The sequence below is a fragment of the Vipera berus genome (assembly GCF_964194415.1).
Source record: "Vipera berus genome assembly, chromosome: 2".
NCBI lineage: Eukaryota > Metazoa > Chordata > Lepidosauria > Squamata > Viperidae > Vipera > Vipera berus.
The window spans coordinates 57,112,292-57,129,489 of NC_138203.1; the positions used below are offsets into that span (position 1 = coordinate 57,112,292).

Sequence of the window (17,198 nt, forward strand, 5' to 3'; positions counted from 1 at the left end):
GGCTGGATCCCCCGAAAGACGTCTCTGCTGAGATGAGAGAACGGGGTGGCAAGCCGGCGAGAGAATGGGGCGGTGGAGTGCTCCGCCGAGAGAATGGGGCGGCTTGCTGTTCTCTCGGTGCAGCACGGCAGAGGCTGGATCTCACGAAAGAAGTCTCCGCTGAGCGAGAGAATGAGGCGTCTCAGCGCCCATTTTCTCGGCGAAGACTTCTTTCAGGGGATGCAGCTTCTGCCGCCCCTTTCTCTCAGCTGCCCAGTGGAACAGCTTGCCACCAGAAATCAAGAGTGCTCCATCACTGGAGGTTTTTAAGAAGAGACTGGACATTCACCTGTCTAAGATGGTATCGGTCAGTGGTGGCGAAACTTTTAGAGACCGAGTGCCCAAACCGCAAGCCAAAACCCACTTGTTTATCACAAAGTGCCAAGGCAGCATCGGCATTCTGGTGCCCTCGGGGGAGGGGACAGGGAGGCACCTCTGAGTGCCGCCTCTGGCACGAAAAAAAAGGGGGAGCAAAAAATGGGCCACCGTACCGCAAGGCACAAAAACGCCAACCGCCGTGCCGCAGGGTGCAGATACAAGGCACCGCATCACGTGAGAACGGGGCTGGGCTAGTGAGTATCACGCAGGCACTAGCCCCGCCCCCTTTGCAGCATGTGCCTGCTCGTGGCCCCGTGCGCGCATGCACGCATGTAAAATGCTTCCCCCTCCCTTTTCTTCCAGTCCACCAACCAACAAGGACCTGCTGCTGGCAGCGGTGGTGGCGCACGTGCCAACAGAGAGGGCTCTGAGTGCCACCTCTGGCAGGCGTGCCATAGGTTCACCACCACTGGTATAGGTCCTCCTGCTTGAGCAAGGGGCTGGACTAGAAGACCTCCAAGGTCCCTTCCAGCTCTATTCTATTCTATTCTATTCTATTCTATTCTATTCTATTCTATTCTATTCTATTCTATTCTATTCTATTCTATTCTATTCTATTCTATTCTATTCTATTCTATTCTATTCCATTCACTTTCTACTGTATATTTCTATTCTATTCTATTCTATTCTATTCTATTCTATTCTATTCACTTTCTATATTTCTATTCTATTCTATTCTATTCTATTCTATTCTATTCTATTCTATTCTATTCTATTCTATTCTTATTACCATTCTCTATTCTATTCTATTCTATTCTATTCTATTCTATTCTATTCTATTCTATTCTATTCTATTCTATTCTATTCTATTCTATTCTATTCACTTTCTATATTTCTATTCTATTCTATTCTATTCTATTCTATTCTATTCTATTCTATTCTATTCTATTCTATTCTTATTACCATTTTCTATTCTATTCTATTCTATTCTATTCTATTCTATTCTATTCTATTCTATTCTATTCTATTCTATTCTATTCTATTCTATTCTATTCTATTCACTTTCTATATTTCTATTCTATTCTATTCTATTCTATTCTATTCTATTCTATTCTATTCTATTCTATTCTATTCTATTCTATTCTATTCTATTCTTATTACCATTTTCTATTCTATTCTATTCTATTCTATTCTATTCTGTTCTGTTCTGTTCTGTTCTGTTCTGTTCTACGTTCTGTTCCAATCCATTCCATATTTTCTATTCCATTCTGTTCCACTGTCAGAGCCCATTGGAGGCAACCCAGTCAGCCCAAACAGGAGTTACACTAATGCTACGCAGCCTCTCCTCTCAACCTGAACCCCTCCTTACCTTTCCTTTTATCTGCATCCTATTTTTAACTGCCGGCTCTGCCCTGCCCTATTTTGTCCTTGAGCACTCGTGAGCTCATCAAGAACAGAAGGTAACCATGGGGGGAAAGGCAGGGCAAGATCTGCAAGATCCCCATTTGCATTTGACTTTGCCATCCCATCTGGTTCGAGATAACACACCACACACACACACACAGAGAGAGAGAGAGAGAGAGAGAGAAAGAGAGAGAGAGAGAGAGAGAGAGAGAGAGAGAGAGAGAGAGAGAGACGCACACCTCAGCAAAAAAGAAAGAAAGAAAAAGAAGTAGTAGAAGAGGCAGAGAGCCCCTGTGGGTAGGAGTGAGGATGGGGAGAAACAGCAAGAAGACCGGGTGGGGTGGGGTGGGTTAATCACTAAACCTTCCAGTGTTTAACCAAAGCAGCTTTTGCATTTGTCAAGCTCTGCTAGCAGGGCACTGGACGGGCCTGGCGGAGCTGCTGAAGGTGAACGGGAGAAGGTGAGTCTTCGCCGAGAAAATCTCAGCGCCCATTTTCTCGGCGAAGACTTCTTTCGGGGGATGCAGCTTCTGCCGCCCCTTTCTCTCAGCTGCCCAGCTAAGAGAAGGGGTGACAGAGGCTGGATCCTCCGAAACAAGTCTCCGTGAGACGAGAGAACAAGGCGTTGGAGCGCTCCGTGAAGTGTGGGGTGGGGAAGCTTGCCGCCCATTGTCTCAGCGACGAAGACTTGTTTCGGGGGATCCAGCTTCTGCCGCCCCTTTCTCTCAGCTGCCCAGCTAAGAGAAGGGGTGACAGAGGCTGGATCCTCCGAAACAAGTCTCCGTGAGACGAGAGAACAAGGCGTTGGAGCGCTCCGTGAAGTGTGGGGTGGGGAAGCTTGCCGCCCATTGTCTCAGCGACGAAGACTTCTTTCGGGGGATGCAGCTTCTGCCGCCCCTTTCTCTCAGCTGCCCAGCTAAGAGAAGGGGTGACAGAGGCTGGATCCTCCGAAACAAGTCTCCGTGAGACGAGAGAACAAGGCGTTGGAGCGCTCCGTGAAGTGTGGGGTGGGGAAGCTTGCCGCCCATTGTCTCAGCGACGAAGACTTCTTTCGGGGTATGCAGCTTCTGCCGCCCCTTTCTCTCAGCTGCCCAGCTAAGAGAAGGGGTGACAGAGGCTGGATCCTCCGAAACAAGTCTCCGTGAGATGAGAGAACAAGGCGTTGGAGTGCTCCGTGAAGTGTGGGGTGGGGAAGCTTGCCGCCCATTGTCTCAGCGACGAAGACTTCTTTCGGGGGATGCAGCTTCTGCCGCCCCTTTCTCTCAGCTGCCCAGCTAAGAGAAGGGGTGACAGAGGCTGGATCCTCCGAAACAAGTCTCCGTGAGACGAGAGAACAAGGCGTTGGAGCGCTCCGCGAAGTGTGGGGTGGGGAAGCTTGCCGCCCATTGTCTCAGCGACGAAGACTTCTTTCGGGGGATGCAGCTTCTGCCGCCCCTTTCTCTCAGCTGCCCAGCTAAGAGAAGGGGTGACAGAGGCTGGATCCCCCAAAACAAGTCTCCGTGAGACGAGAGAACAAGGCGTTGGAGCGCTCCGTGAAGTGTGGGGTGGGGAAGCTTGCCGCCCATTGTCTCAGCGACGAAGACTTGTTTCGGGGGATGCAGCTTCTGCCGCCCCTTTCTCTCAGCTGCCCAGCTAAGAGAAGGGGTGACAGAGGCTGGATCCCCCGAAACAAGTCTCCGTGAGACGAGAGAACAAGGCGTTGGAGCGCTCCGTGAAGTGTGGGGTGGGGAAGCTTGCCGCCCATTGTCTCAGCGACGAAGACTTCTTTCGGGGGAGCCAGCCTCTGTCGCCCCTTTCTCTCAGCTGCCCAGCTGAGAGAAGGGGGTGACAGAGGCTGGATCCCCCGAAACAAGTCTCCGTGAGACGAGAGAACAAGGCGTTGGAGCGCTCCGCGAAGTGTGGGGTGGGGAAGCTTGCCGCCCATTGTCTCAGCGACGAAGACTTCTTTCGGGGGATGCAGCTTCTGCCGCCCCTTTCTCTCAGCTGCCCAGCTGAGAGAAGGGGGTGACAGAGGCTGGATCCCCCGAAACAAGTCTTCGCCGAGAAAATGGGTGGCAAGCTTCCACCGCCCCATTCTCTTAGCGGAGGCTTGCAGAGGTGGCGGCGGAGCTGCGCGCGCAGCTCTCCAAACCGCCGCAGCCCGTTTGGAGAGCTGCTGCCTTCGTTCATGTTTGATGAAAGCAGCAGCTCTCCAAACGGGGGTAGAAGTTCTTTTTTTTTTTGTTGTTGACTGGAGTATAAGCCGAAGTGGAGTTTTTCAGCCCAAAAAGTGGGCTGAAAAATTCGGCTTATACTCAAGTATATACGGTACTTAACACTATCTTGACATTAGATAAGGGTCAGTGGAATTCAACTGGGTCCATTTGTGCCTTAGAGCCTAGAGACTCTAGACCAGGGATGTCAAACTGTCAGCCCGCAGGCCAGATGCATCATAGCAAAATCGCACCCACCCCATTGCTGGCAATGGAAAAAAAGTCGCCCTGCTCTAGACTGATTCCTTTTTTGACTCCTCTCCTGGGTTCTGCAGCTCCTTCTTCTACAAATTCCGAGATTGTGGGGAGGCTGAGAAAGGAATGGGAAGAGAGTAATCCAAAATGGATAGAGAGTGAGCCAACTGGCAACTTGCTTCATAAATGGCAAATTAGCACAATTGGGCTGGAAGTATTTTAAATCATTTAAAGAAACTCCTCCTTAATTAACTCACTATAAATCTTTCAGTCAGTAATGCCCTGATCATGGATGTATGGACTTACTGCAATATGCTCTACATGGCGCTACCCTTCAAGAGTATCTGGAAGCTGCAACTGAGGCAGAGTGCTGTGGCATGAGCAGTTTTGAATGCCCCTAGGGTTTTTGCATGTAAGACCTGTGCATTGGGTGCCAATTTGCTTCTGGGTCCAATTCAAAGTGTTGATTATTATCTTTAAAGCCCTTCATGACATGGCCCCAGGTTACCGAAAAATCATCTCATACCTATTTCATTGACTTATCTGTCCAACCTGTCAGGTAGGAAGGTATGTTGTGGATCCGATCAGTTAAGGTATTTTGACTGGTGTGATCAAAGAAGAAAGAAGAAGAAAGCCTTCTCTCCCTTTGCTCTTCCCCTTTGGAAATCTTACTCCCAGAGATGAGCCAGGTCCCTACTCTTCTGTATTTCTGGTTTTCTGGGGGTCTAAAAGGGCTATACAACTCTGGGAGTGGACGGTGGCTTGAGTGTGTTTCCTCAGCCTTTCTAACTTTCTAACATCTTCATTTTAACTTTGTTCTTAATTGTATTTTTACCTTTGCTTTTTATACTACTGTATGTTTTTATTTTAAACAGTCCAGAGTCATCTAGGTATGATGGATGGGAAATTAAATAGAAAAATATAGGAATTTTCCCATATTTTCCCCATATTTTCCAAGTTTGTTCAGATTCAAATCTTTCCTTAATCTAATCCAGTTACCCTGAGTTTGTCAAAAACAGGAAGACGATTGAGCAACAGCTTCTTGAGAAAATGACACACTACCACCTCTTCCGATGAATGAAATAAATGCCCCTATTTCAAGGAGGTATTCACTACTCCCAAACTCAATCATCTATAACTCCTGGCAGCTTTTCACTAGCCAAGTAGAGCAATGCTCCTGGCTGCAAGAAGAATCCTGTCCACTTCCTCAGGATCCACAAGTTCAAATCAATCTCGGATTAACTCATACAAGATTAGACCTCTATCACCTGAACCAGACTTGTGCAACTGGCATCCAAATAAATTTTGGATGCTTTTATTTTGTAAACTCTTCACAACAGTTCTGCCAATTTCTCTCTAAAGAAATACTGCATCCAATTCTGGTTACCAACAAAAAAGAGGTTGAGACCCAGAAAGAATGATGAGAAGAACAGCAAAGATGGTAAGAGGTCTAGAGGCTAAACCATAAGATGAACAGCTGAAGGAACTAGGTATGTCTAATCTTTAAAAAAGAGAAGGGCTAGGGGTGATATGCTAGCAGTCTTCCAGTACTTGAGGTGCTGTCACAAAGAAGACAGTTCTCAATTTATTCTCCAAAGCACCTGAGGGCAAGACAAGAAGTAATGGGTGAAAGATCATTAAACAGGATCCAAACTAGAATTAAGGAAAAAAATTCCCAACAGCAAGAACAATTAATCAACGGAACAACTTGTCCCTGGAATTTGTGGGTGCTCCATTATTGAAGGCTTTCAGAGACTGGACAGCCATATGTCTGGAATGGTATACGATTTCCTGCCATGTGCAAGGAGTTAGACTAGGAGACCTCTAAGGTTCCTCCAACCCTATGTTCTATCTTCTTATGTCTCAAACATCACTTTATCTGGTTTATTATATTCAAGGCTTGATACTCCTCTGTTTCTGACTAAATATTTGTCTTTAAATAACTATGCAATGGGGGTATCTTGTTTTCCAACTGCTGTTTTACAAGTCTTTGTCATTGTTCTGGGTTGCAGTTGCATCAGTCCAGGCCACTGAGTCTTCTTCCATTTGAGCTCAGACTCTGTTTTTGTTGTAAAAGATCTCCTGCCAAGACGATGCACTACAAGAATAGGTTTCAGCACAATCCCCAGCAGCTCCTCTGCAGCCAGTTTCAGCCTCTAATATCCTCAAGCTTTCTACATTGAGGCAACCATGAACTACCACTGGCTCACTGCCAATCAGATGATTTTCCCCATTTGTTCTTTTAAACCTCAATGCATCCATCTGCTTTTTGGGGGGTATTTCTCACTCATCTTCCACTTCGTTCCAAGCCAACCCACTCCAATCAATATGCTACAACTAATCTTCTAGTCATTACAGTCAAGAAAAAATATCTTTCTATTTCTCAGTTATGTCATCAACTCTTCCATTTTATTCCCTCCACATACGTATCGGCCCTTTAAGGTAATCCAGACCAAGAAACCAATGTTTGTGAATGCTAACACTACTTTTATTATAAGAGTAAAGTTAAAGGTTTCCCCTGCCCAGTTGTGGCTGAATTTAGGGGGCGGTGATTATCTCTGTTTCCTAGCCAAGGGAACCAGCATTCTCCAAAGATGCTTCTGTGGTCATATGGCTGGCATGCCAAGATGCACAGAACATTGCTACTTTCCCACTGAAGTGGTACCTACTTATCTACTGTATTTGCATGCTTTTGAACTGCCAGGTTGGCAAGAGCTGGGGCAGGAATGGGAGCTCACTTGTCACATGATACTTGGGTCTCAAACTGCCAACCTTTCGGTTGACAAGTCCAGCATCTTAACTACCAGGCCACTGCACCCCTAGTAACAGAACCTTGGATGTCTGAATGCACTTTTCCTCTCCATGCCTTTTACAATCAAAAGAATTAGGGAGGCTCATGACTGAGATACTTTCTCAAATTACATTCCAGCTTTGGATTCAGATTTCTCTTATCTGGCCATTGTCTTGGTTGTAGCTCTTCTTCCTGTTCCTCAAGGTTATTCTCGCAGCCCCTTATAATATGTTGCCAACTTTAAAAACAATCTGATATCAAACTGTTGTTTTATATCCATAAACTATGATAAAAACCACAGATAATTATTGATAATACATAAAACATTATTAGCTTACAATAATAATTCCCATTCCACTTCTGTCATCTTAATATCCCAAAATCTTATCAACTGTGATAAAATACACTAAGAGTTCCAAAATCAAATTAAACATGATAGGTATATAAAGGACATTCATAACATGGGTAAAAAAATAATTCATTTGTAATAATACTAATTATTGTTGTTGTTAGTTGCGAAGTCGTGTCCGACCCATCGCGACCCTATGGACAATGTTCCTCCAGGCCTTCCTGTCCTCTACCATCTTCTGGAGTCCATTTAAGCTCACGCCTACTGCTTCAGTGACTCCATCCAGCCACCTCATTCTCTGTCGTCCCCTTCTTCTATTGCCCTCAATCTTTCCCAGCATTAGGCTCTTCTCCAGTGAGTCCTTCCTTCTCATTAGGTGGCCAAAGTATTTGAGTTTTAGCTTCAGGATCTGGCCTTCTAAAGAGCAGTCAGGGTTGATCTCCTCTAGGACTGACCGGTTTGATCGCCTTGCAGTCCAAGGGACTCGCAGGAGTCTTCTCCAGCACCATAGTTCAAAGGCTTCAATTCTTTGGTGCTCAGCCTTTCTTATGGTCCAGCTTTCACTGCCATACATTGCAACTGGGAAGACCATAGCCTTGACTATACGCACTTTTGTTGACAGGGTGATGTCTCTGCTTTTTAGTGTGCTGTCTAGATTTGTCATGGCTTTCCTCCCCAGGAGCAAGCGTCTTTTAATTTCTTGGCTACAGTCCCCATCTGCAGTGATCTTGGAGCCCAGGAAAATAAAATCTGTCACTACCTCCATTTCTTCCCCATCTATTTGCCAGGAATTGAGAGGGCCAGATGCCATGATCTTGGTTTTCTTAATGTTTAGTTTCAACCCAAGTTTTGCACTCTCCTTCTTCACCCGCAACAAGAGGCTCTTTAGTTCTTCTTCACTTTCTGCCATTAGAGTGGTATCATCTGCATATCTTAGGTTGTTGATGTTTCTTCCAGCAATCTTAATTCCAACTTTTGATTCATCTAGCCCTGCCTTTCTCATGATGTGCTCAATACTAATTATTACATTTATAATAATCACATTTATAATGAATGTTATAAAATAATTCCAAAACAATGGTTGGAATACATTCTGATCCAATTTATAAACATGAGAGAAAACCCATATTTAGCTAAGACATAATTTAGAAATTTAAACTGAACCATATTTAAAGTCTTCTCTGTGTCCAGTGAAATAAACTGTTGCCAAGTCAATTTAGCAGCTGTATCACAAAGTGTTACTGTGCAAACAGGCCCAAAACCATCTGGCTTTGCACCTAAAGCAGGACTAGAATTCAGTGTCTTCCATTCAATTTTTTGGCCTGATATCTTAACCACTACCTCAAATTGATTCTGTTGCATTATTGGCTTCAAAATCTTGTGTTTCAATATATGCAGAGATTAATGTTTTGCCTTACTGCAGACATGTCAAACACAAGGCCCGGGGGCCAGATCCGGCCCGCGAAGTGTTTTCATGCGGCCCCTGAAGCCATCCTGGAAACAGTGAGGGAATGGCCCCCACTGCTTTGGCCCTGGCCCAGAGACCCTCCTCCTGCCAGAGACCCTCAGATCTGTCCCCACTCCTGCCCAGGCCCCCATAGGCACCCTTGATGCGGACGATGTAGAGCTGGCCACGCCCACCCAGGCCATGCCCACCCAGCCCCCTGAGGGCAACTGCAATGCTGATGCGGCCCTCAATGAAATTGAGTTTGACACCCCTGCCTTACTGTATTGTTATATCTTGATTCTTTCCCTTCCCTTTGAAACTGAAGTCAGACTTAAGACAGCTTCTTAAGAGATGATGGCTCTTGCTTATCCTAGGGAATAAATCAAAATTGGTTAGCAGCTCCATCAGCTTTCTCAATGACCCTAAACTTGAATGATATTTAACTAGATGATAAAGACGATTTATTCTGTTTCTATCCCTCTATCAGGTTTCTGGCAGCAGCTTTTGACTGGAAGTAGTTAATTCCAAGAACAAATATCTCAGTACTCTGATTAGTAAGATTTATCAAAGGGATTAAACCAAACCTCAGTTCCCTACTTTGAAATGAGAAGTCTAAGTTAGTAAGATGTGAGGGTTTCCCCCCCCCCCTTTATTCTCTTTCTATATAGAGGCTTTTCTCTGTTGTTGTTTTGGAAACAGTTACCAGACTTCTTATCAGTTCAAGAACTAGCTCTCACACATCCTTTTTGCCCAGAGGAAATTCAATAGATAAATAATTGCTAATGTTTGTTCAACATGGGTGATCCAGTTAACTCCCGCACTCAGTTAACAGACTCTTCTCTTTAGAAAGCAAAATGATTTGTCTAGATTTGTTGGAACAGCGTGCATGTGTACGGATGGTGGTGGTTGGACTTTTAATATGATTTTATAACAATGATGAATGCCTATTATAACAATCATCTCACATACAAGCTTACACTGGATATTTTGTATCATTGATAATACCTCCTTCAATCCATTTTTAAGAATGCAAATTAATAAAGAATTAACTTGTAGATTAAAGATATCCGTTTTTCCTCTCTTGGTTTTAATGTCTCTCCTGCAATCTAGCTGCTGAGCCAACACGCCTGGTAGTGACTTATATGAAGTACATCCAGCTGTATGACCTAAATGTCATGCTCTGAAGTGCATACTTGTGCACAGAACAAGTCTCTGTGAAGATGGTATTTTGCCTAATCCACTGTGACTGCCCAAAAAGCTTCTGAAATGTCTCGGTAATGATAAATTGTCTTGTCTCTGTAGACTTTCAGTTGTAAAATTAATCTAAAATGACTATCAGAATGCAAAAGAGCAGAAAAGCAAATAATTCTATTCTATTGTAATTCACAAAATATCTCATATTTTTTTCCATATAAAAGGTACAAGTAGAAAGCAGGTAAAATCTCTTCAGCAGGCATTTAAAAAAAACTAAAACAATTTTTCTCATTCTGTAGGTCAAATGAAAATCCAGAGTGTTCATCAGCCATACATTCTGTTCTTGCCATATTTTCTCATGGATAATCAGGGTTTCTAATCTTTGTTAAGCACAGATCTATAAGAGAGCCATTAAGAAACTGATCCAATTGAAGATAGATGCCATATTCAAGATCATCTTGTGATAAGCCTGCATTGGGCATAGTTGGGGGGCCATTTTGAGAGAATCTTGCAAGTTCAATCACTTGGAGAGAAGATGGGGAAAACAGCAACTGTCCAATAAATTCTAACTGCAGGATCAGAACATTAGAAGTTCTGCCCATCTGAAGCTCTTCTGCAGTGATTCTACCATATCTTACTTGGACATAAAAGAAATACTGAAGGAAATGTTTTAGGGTCATAATTTATTTGTCTTAATACATCAGGAGAGAACTGGGGTTCTAACAACAGAAGAGTTATTAATTCTGGCTTGGTGTCATAAGAGTATGATAAGGAAAAGGGGGGGGGAAACGATAATGACCTTGGGGGGAAAATATTAGTGTACTAATGGACAAGAAAAGACAGGATGAGAGACTGCAATCTAGGTGTAGCAGAGAAACAAAATAGGCTGTTGATTGGCCTGATTCAGACTGCAATATAACTAGAGAAGTCAAAGTGATAATGAAGGTGGGGCATCTATTTCACTAGATGTGGCATACTGGGCATGTTCTGTATACCCTTGGTAAAACAGTGACACCTATTGGGCTACAGAAAGTTTGACTTTTTTTGGCATGGCACCTGCCCTGGTCAAATCTGGATCATTCCAACTCTATTGGGTTTTGTTTTTTGTGGAAAGCTGTGAAAACCTGGCTCTTTCCCTGGGCCAAGGGCTGGGATGGGAGCATGTGATTGGTGACTATGGATGTTATATTGGAGCTCAAGTTGCTTGGTTTTTGTTTGGTTTTAATGGAAAGTTTCACAATCCAGAGCTTTTTTTAGGTGATAGACAGGTGGCCATATAAATTGGGTGGGAAGGTGGGTATTATAGGCACTGTCTGGCAGTGTTTCTGGTCCTTTCTGTTATATTTAGAAGGTTCAAATCCTTCCTGTTAGGACTTATTTACAAGACAGTGCTGAGGAACATCTGTTCAACCTTACATCTTTGGCGGATGGGTAGGTAATTTCATTAGTATGTTGCTGCCAACCAGTTCTATCACTCCTTATAATCTAACTCCAAAGAGGCAATCAGTGCCATTGAATATGCCTAATCTCTATAACATGTTGGATGAAAGAGAACACACCAAAATTATTTCCAGATAAGACAAAGGTGCTGTAGATAGCAACTAATTGAACTTAGCTATTGACGCAAATCTTGTTTATATGTTTTTTTTACTATCCCATAAAAAGCAGACTTTCACCAGAAGTGGACAGGATTATGGGGAGGCTGAGCTCCACCACATGTTTATTGGACCCGTGCCCTTCCTGGCTGGTTTATGCAGCTAGGGAGAGGACACGAGGCTGGTTCCAGGCGGTGATATCTGCTTCCTTGAGTGAGGGTAATTTCCCCACCGTCTTGAAGGAGGCGGTGGTGAGACCCCTCCTCAAGAAGCCTGCCTTGGACCCAGCTGTGTTGAACAACTTTCGTCCAGTCTCCAACCTTCGCTTTCTTGCGAAGGTTGTTGAGAGTGTGGTGGCGCATCAGCTCCCTCTGGTCCTGGATGAAGCGGATTATCTGGATCCGTACCAATCGGGTTTCAGGCCCGGGTACAGCACGGAGACGGCATTGGTCGCTCTGGTGAATGATCTCTGGAGGGCTCGGGATAGGGGATGTTCCTCTGTCCTAGTCCTATTAGACCTCTCAGCGGCTTTCGATACCATCGACCATGGTATCCTGCTGCGGCGTCTCAGGGGATTGGGAGTGGGAGGCACAGTTCTTCGGTGGTTCTCCTCCTATCTCCTGGGACGTTCGCAGTCGGTGTTGGCAGGGGGGCAGAGATCGGCCCCTAGGTCTCTCGTTTGTGGAGTTCCTCAGGGGTCGGTTCTCTCGCCTCTCCTGTTCAACATCTACATGAAACCGCTGGGTGAGATCATTCGTGGTTTTGGAGTTGGGTATCATCAATATGCTGATGATACCCAACTTTTTATTTCTACCCCAAACCACCCCAGTGATGCCCTCGCTGTGATGTCCCGTTGCCTGGAGGCGGTTCGGGTCTGGATGGGGAGGAACAGACTTCAACTCAACCCGGACAAGACTGAGTGGCTGTACATTCCGGCATCCCGGGATATTCAAAATGTTCCATCCCTTTCTATGGGGGGTGAGCTGTTACCCCCCGTGGATAGGGCTCGCAACTTGGGAGTCCTCCTAGATTCACGACTTACCTTGGAAGATCATGTAGCAGCTGTGACTAGGGGGGCTTTCGCCCAGGTTCGCCTGGTGCGCCAGTTGCGGCCCTATCTGGACCGGGATGCCCTGTGTGCGGTCACTCATGCGCTCGTGACCTCTCGCCTTGACTACTGTAATGCTCTCTACATGGGGCTTCCCTTGAAGACCACTCGGAGGCTCCAACTGGTACAGAATGCGGCCGCGAGAGTTGTCTTGGGAGTTTCCCGGTACTCCCATGTTACACCTTTGCTCCGCGAGCTACATTGGTTACCAGTTGTCTTCCGGGTGAGGTTCAAGGTCTTAGTGATGGTTTTTAAGTCCCTACATGGCATGGGTCCGGAATACCTCGGGGACCACCTGCTGCCGGCGTCAACTCCCCTCCGCCCTGTGCGTTCCCACAGAGAGGGCCTCCTCAGGGTGCCTCCAGTCAGAGAATGCCGGCTGGTGGCCCCCAGGGGGAGGGCCTTCTCTGTGGGCGCCCCGGCTTTGTGGAATCAACTGCCGGTGGAGCTCCGGATGGCACCGGATCTCCGCTCCTTCCGGCGCGGGTTAAAGACCCACCTGTTTGAACAAGCTGGCCTGGCCTGATGGGGAGTTAATTTGGGTTTTAAATATTTGTATATTTTATAGTTTTATCTTGGGCATTAATTTAATTCTATTTTAACTTTTGTAGTTTTGTATTTTTATCATATGCCCTGTTCACCGCCCTGAGTCCCTCGGGAGAAGGGCGGTATAAAAATTTAATAAAACTGAAACTGAAACTGAAACTTTGATGGTGCTCTTTGCCCATATATTTGCAGGTGGAGCTGTGGCAAGGAATGTGTTTGTATAACTGGCTAGGATGCCAGTTGTGACCTTCTTGAGCTGGTCAGATTTTGACATAGATATACCTGCCTTGGTTACAATCAGTCTTGACTACTGTAATATGCTTTATGTGGACCATTTCTGAAAATTGTCCAAAAACTACAAATGCAGTATATAATTGTTATTGTTGTTACTTGCGAAGTCGTGTCCGACTCATCGCGACCCCATGGACAATGTTCCTCCAGGCCTTCCTGTCCTCTACCATCTTCTGGAGTCCATTTAAGTTCACACCCACTGCTTCAGTGACTCCATCCAGCCACCTCATTCTCTGTCGTCCCCTTCTTCTATTGCCCTCAATCTTTCCCAGCATTAGGCTCTTCTCCAGTAAGTCCTTCCTTCTCATTAGGTGGCCAAAGTATTTGAGTTTCACCTTCAGGATCTGGCCTTCTAAAGAGCAGTCAGGGTATCTCCTCTAGGACTGACCGGTTTGATCACCTTGCAGTCCAAGGGACTCGCAGGAATCTTCTCCAGCACCATAGTTCAAAGGCCTCAATTCTTTGGCACTCAGCCTTTCTTACAGTCCAACTTTCACAGGCATACATTACAACTGGGAAGACCATAGCCTTGACTATATGCACTTTTGTTGGCATGGTGACATCTCTGCTTTTTAATGTGCTGTCTAGATTTGCCATAGCTTTCCTCCCCAGGAGCAAGCGTCTTTTAAATTCTTGGCTGCAGTCCCAATTTGCGGTGATCCTGGAGCCCAGGAAAATAAAATCTGTCACTACCTCCATTTCTTCCCCATCTATTTGCCAGGAATTGAGAGGGCCGGATGCCATGATCTTGGTTTTCTTAATGTTAAGTTTCAAGCAGTATATAGACTGTTAGCTAATTAAAAGTATGAGGTTCACATGATGCCTGCATGGAAAGACCTGTAGAGGCTTCCAGTTACCCACCATGCATAATTTAACTGTTGTTTACATGAAAAATTATAAACAGTTTAGGACCTGGCTATCTGAGGTACTGCCTGGTTGATTTTACAAGTAGTGTCATTTAGTGACCTAAATCAGAACCAGCAGCTCAATCATTAAGAGAAGCAGTCATTAAATGAAACTGTGACTATGCTAATCACACCTCAGCTTTTGTTTGCTTTACAGATCTGCAAAGGTCAAAAATCTGAGGACTTTTTCATCACCATAATAGCCGTGAACGGTCGCTAAATAAATTAGGATTACCTGTAATTGGAATTATTTTTTATTGTGATTTATTATTTGCTCTATTGTTGTATACCTTGAGTGCTTATATAAGTCAAAAAGTTGAGCGCAGATAACTAAATCACAAAGGACTAAACTGTGGTGCCTGAATTTAAAAATAAGATTTTCTCTTGTATATGAAAAAGAACAGACAGAAGGTCAGTTGACCCATAGGAGCCTTAAGATGTACATTAGTCATACAGTCTCACTTTGCTAATTTGACAGCAATATTATTTTTAGAAATTTAGTTATTTTTAGAAAATGAAACAAAGAATCTAACACTTAGATCAGGGGTGTCGAACTGCCGGCCTGCAGGCCAGACATGTCACGAGGAAACCGCGCCCACCCCATTGCAGGCAATGGGAAAAAAGCTCTGATACGTTGTGCAACATCATGTGACGTCACAAGTTTAACAAGTCTAACTTAGATTGTCAGTATGTCAACATATTTAACATGACCTATCCTGTTAACCCCAGTAAAGAATGGGTTTTCTGATGTATGTTTCAATCAAATTATACCATGAATATTCTATCTTGATTTTCTCCCTATGTTTATGTAATTCAGTCTGTTTCTTTATTTTGTCAAGCTAAACACAATGTGTACCAATTGCTTGCTTCTTCCAAATCTGGAGCCTCCAATCATTTCAAAAGCAGGATGTATTTTTGTTTGTATGGCCTAAAGTCAATAAAAAATGGTCCAGCTTTTCTTTGTTCCTAGTTATATAGTTGTGGTCTCTGGGGCTCGCAATTTGATGTTCATCTACCTACTATTATCATGGAAGCGTTTTAGAATTTGAGTCAATTTTGTGTAGCCTATCTGGTAACTGTCACTTTGATTTTCTCAAACTTCATCCAGTTGATAAAATAAGCTGGAAGTTTAATCAAAAGAGGTAGTAACCCCAAAGCACTTGAGTGGTTAGTAGAGTTCAGAGGGTTGTTTCCAGAACAGATTCTATAAAATGCTAAGATTTTCCTGGTGATCAACCGGGACCATCTGTGGGAACTGCATTTCTTTTGTTTATTTACTTAAACCTTTACACATGCTAGCCTGCCTAAGGCAGTTAACACAGTTGCAGGCTATTCAATTTTATTTTCACAACTATTCTGGAAGAAAGGCTAGGTTAGTAGCAGAAAGAAAGCGACTGGTCTAAGATCTCTCTAGTTATATAATGCCTGAGTGGTGTATTCAGTCCTGTTCTTCAAGTTGTAGTCCAAAACCTGATCGTATGTCAACGTTTTGAACAAAATCTCATAACAATGCAATTTGATCTGTTTGTAATTCTGATCCAAACCCAAGTAGGTTGACTTATTTCCTTCTTCTTCTACAATACTGACCTATGCTCCCTTCATTTCCTATTCATTGATGATTCACTGTCACTTCGCCCAAACTGTTGTTTTAAGCATCTATACCCATTACACCAGAATATACTTGCATTATAAATTTCTCCATTCTAATTCCTCTCTCCCTCCGTTGTTATCATTTCACTTATCAGCCCTTTCTTAAAGGCCTTTTAATTAGGGTTGTTTGACCATATCCATTCTATATTCAATATAACATTACTATGTATTCAGCATGCTTCTCAACTATGTTGTTCAAAGCATACTTTGAAGCAATTCATCTACATTTTTTGAAGGATTATATTTTCTTAGAGGGCTGGGACCTAGTCAAAGCACCATGGTTGTTGTTTTTTTTTAAAAAATGTCTTTGGAGGCCCAGATATTTACATTTTGATGATTGCCTGGCTTTTATATTTTAAAAGCCATATTTCGTAGTGGAACAGATGTGTTATACAGTATGTGTTCAATCTATCTGGCATACATGACAGATAAGCTGAGGAAATTGTAAAAACAGTTGAAACCAACACTATTTAAAAATTGCTCGGGCAAGGATTTAGGTTATCTCTTGCTACTGGCTTGTACATGAACATTGGTTATGAAGTCAACAGCACTAACAAAGCAACTCAAACCAGAAAACTAGATATGACAGGGGAAATGATATGAAACAACCAGCCTGATAATTATAAGGTAACAGCACAAGATTTTCATCTGTAGTTCTAATATAATTTGGTCAGATTTTCATGTTCTGCGTTAATAAACAATGACAACAATAGCAGTTTCATTTGTTATTTCCCTCCTTTATTTATATTCAATCACTGTCACCTTATGTATTTTTCCAACATAATTCAGGCCCTACATTTCTGTGAATAGATATTAGTGCTGGTAAAAAAGGGGGAGAGTTTTGTTTTACTGAATTCCCATTCTTCTGCAACCTTTTGTATCCTCTGAAACTCTGTGAGATGATATTCCAGGGGGTACGAAAACTTGGCTTTTCAAAGTTTTAGTGTATATGCATAATTTGTTGCCATTATTTGGAACTTTAGTAAGGGCTGCGAGAATATATCAGAAGCGTTCTAGGGGTGCGGGGTATAGAAAAGGTTGGGAGCCACTGACCTAGATGAACCAGTTTTAGTACAATCCCTTCTTGATGCTAATAGTAGCTGTGCACATCTAT

General features: G+C 43.8%; 1 protein-coding gene across 5 annotated transcripts in view; it reads right to left on the reverse strand.

Moving 5' to 3' along the window:
• The window catches only part of MARCHF3 (membrane associated ring-CH-type finger 3), a 149,780-nt gene that overhangs the window by 94,856 nt on the left and 37,726 nt on the right, over positions 1-17,198 (reverse strand). For 2 of the 5 annotated variants that reach the window (XM_081320288.1, XM_081320287.1), the window contains exon 2: positions 9,076-9,165. The exons of the other annotated variants lie outside the window; for them this stretch is intronic. The gene's annotated coding sequence lies outside the window, so the exon portion shown is untranslated. The remainder of the gene's footprint in view (positions 1-9,075; positions 9,166-17,198) is intronic. 5 annotated transcript variants of the gene reach the window in all.